Raw genomic sequence first — 3,072 nt, 5'->3', positions numbered from 1 at the left:
TGGCAGCTAAAGTTATAAATTCGCGAGTCCACAGCACGTAGACAGATTCGAAGCTCTGGACGTAGTTGGGCTCACCAAGGTATTAGGGGTAGACCAGGGAAGAGAAAAGCACTCATGATAAGCCCTCCAACTGTTCTGCGCTGAGCCTCTAATTTCCAAGTTTTTGGCACTAAGCATATATTACAGTTTGATTAGGGAGAAAGATGAATCAATATCTTTCAAATGATGAGAAGGCATGCCATCAGGTTTCCTTCCATCAGGAACAGATGGCACCTACAGAAGGGATAATGGAAGATGATTCAGTAAAGGACTGGATTATGTATAAAAGTGTGGGCAGGAGTTGGGCCCTGAGCCTCAGCAGAGTTGCAACTCCTACTCTCTGGTTCATTGGACTTACCCAGATGAGCTAACAGGGAGGTGAAGAAGATCAACCACCATACCAGGGAGTCAAGGGATACAACAATTGCAAGCAGAAGAATTGCATCCATCATTCATGTGGAGCCTAAACCCCCTCTTGATATAGAGGTGGAGGGGACATCACCACCCCAGGGTCCACAGGTTGGAGGAATAGAATATGGATTAGAGTGGACTTACTGATATTCTACTATAGAACTATTGTGATGAGTAATAGAAGAAATTGTAGCATTGAGGTGGAGAAAGTGGCCACAGTAGTTGCTGAGAGCAGTGAGTGGAAGAAGAGATGTGATGTGGGGCATTTTTGGGACTTGGTTTTGACCTAAATGATATTGAAGGGTCAGATGCTGGACTTTTATATCCTGCCATAACCCACTGAATGTACTGGGGGAGAGTGTGAACTACAGGGTAAACTCTTATCCATGTGGTGCAGCAGTGTCCCAAAATGTGTTCACCAAGTGCGATGAGTGTGCCACAATGATGAGGGAGGTTGTTGGTGTGGGAGGAGTGGGATGGGGAGGTGGGGGGTATATGGGAACCTCTTAAGTTTTCTAATGTAACATTTTTTGTGATGTATATATCTTCAAAAAAATACAATTTACAAAAATGATGGGGGTGGGGGGATGGGGAGTGGGTTATACGGAACCATTTATGTTTTGTAATGTAACGTTCTTTATGATCTATTAACTTTAATTTTAAAAAGTGTAAAAAAATAAAAATAAATTTAAAAAATAATAGAGTGGGCAGGGATGAGGGAAACTGATGAAGGACGCTCTGAGGTCCCTTGGGTCTGGAGGAGCCAGAGCAGAGAGCAGGTCCACTCTCAGCCTGAGCTCTGGCCGCAGGCAGAGAACTGCAGCTACTCCACAAACACCGCCCAGCAGGGAGGCCGCCAGGGGAGTAAATGCTCCCACCTCTCTCTCCTTGTCCACTCTTAATCCTGGCTAGGGCCTTCCAATGGCAAAACCGAACGGGAATCCAGAGAGCAGGGAACCGAACGGGCGCAATGTGTGAGGTCAGCCCCGTGGAGCCCGGAGCAGCGTGCCCAGTGTTGGGGAGAGGCCCTGGACGGGTAGTGGAGGGGACTGAGGGGGTAGCCACCTTCTCTGGGGCAGATGGTGAACCACTGAGTGCTAAGCAGAAGGCTTTTCTGGCAGGAGTCAAACACCAGCCTCCAGCGCCCCCCCTAAGTACAGGATAGACTTAGCACGCTCTGAGTGGCCCCATGGGAGCCTCTTTGCCTAGACGTGACAAGAAGAGAGAGGCCCCCATCACACCTTTGGGTTGGGAGGCTCAAAATTCACCAACAACCCTCTCTAAAGACAATCCTCCTTTAGTGTCACTCCTTTTTATTTATTTTTTAATGAAACTGTTTATTTGGAAATGTGTTAGCTACATTTGTTTTTTCACATTAAATTTTTTTTATTAGAGAAGTTGTAGCTTTAAAGAAAAATCATGCATAAAATAGAGTTTCCATATACCACCTGCAGCAGTTTGATATAGTTATGAATTCCAAAAATAGATATTGGATTATATTTGTAATCTGTCTGTACCTGGGCCTGATTAAATTATGATTAGGGCTTTGATAGGGTGGGTGGGGACTCACAGATAAAAGGCATGGCAAAGGACAGAGTTGGAGGGTTCTTAATGTTGGGATTTTGATGTTGGAGTTTGATGCTGCAGTCTTGAGTTGGAGCCCTGGGAAGTAAGGACACAGAGGAGCATGGTTGTGAAGAAAGGGAAGCAAGCCCCAGGAAGAGAGGAACACTGAGCCTGGAGACAAGCAAGACCCGGGAAGAGAGGAACCCAGGAAGCCTGAATCCTGGCAGATGTCAGCAGCCATCTTGCTCTAACACGTGAAAATAGACTTTGGTGAGGGAAGCAACTTATGCTTTATGGCCTGGTATCTGTAAACTCCTATCCCAAATAATTACCCTTCATAAAAACAAACCAATTTCTGATATTTTGCATCAGCACCCCTTTGGCTGACTAATACACCACCCTATTATTAACACCATATATTAGTGGTACATTTATTACAATTCATGAAAGAACATTTTTATAATTGTACTATTAACTATATTCCATTATTTACAATAGGGTTCACTGTATTGTATAGTCCCATGGGAGGTATTGTTTTGTTTTGTTTTTGTTTTTTATTAAGAGTATTTCTTTGGGGCAGAAGCTTATAGTTACCAAGACATAAAAAAAAAAATGGAACACTTCACAAATTTGCATGTCATCCTTGCGCCATGCTAATCTTCATCCCAATTTTAGTATATGTGCTGCCGAAGCGAGCACCCCATGTGTTTTTTAAAGTTTTTTTTTGTAGTAACTTATATACAACCTACAATTTCCCCTTTCAGCCACATTCAAATATATAATTTAGGTTGTTAATGTTGTGTTTCCAACTGCACCATCCATTACCATAACTTTTCCATTGTCCCAATATAGTCAGCCTTCTTTTTTTTAATTTAGAAAATGTATCATTTACATCAACGTTACAAGTTACTTAATAAGCACAATAACTACAGTAACAATAAATCTACCTAGGTCAGTGGTTATTACACTCCCCGCTCCCCCCTCCATTTTTTATCTTTCCTCAGTCTTGAGGCATTTGGATATCTTCAGCCTTCTTAAGAGACAAAAAGCAAAAGC

The 3,072-nt window shown here is 42.9% G+C and overlaps 1 pseudogene; it reads right to left on the bottom strand.

Annotated features, from left to right (window-relative positions):
* Window positions 1-2,622: 2,622 nt before the first annotated feature.
* LOC111766618 (U6 spliceosomal RNA) lies at window positions 2,623-2,715 on the bottom strand (annotated as a pseudogene).
* Window positions 2,716-3,072: the final 357 nt, after the last annotated feature.

This window comes from Dasypus novemcinctus, chromosome 4 (genome assembly GCF_030445035.2).
Source record: "Dasypus novemcinctus isolate mDasNov1 chromosome 4, mDasNov1.1.hap2, whole genome shotgun sequence".
NCBI lineage: Eukaryota > Metazoa > Chordata > Mammalia > Cingulata > Dasypodidae > Dasypus > Dasypus novemcinctus.
Note: the sequence above shows the minus strand (reverse complement) of the source record. Positions and strands in the feature narration are given on the sequence as shown.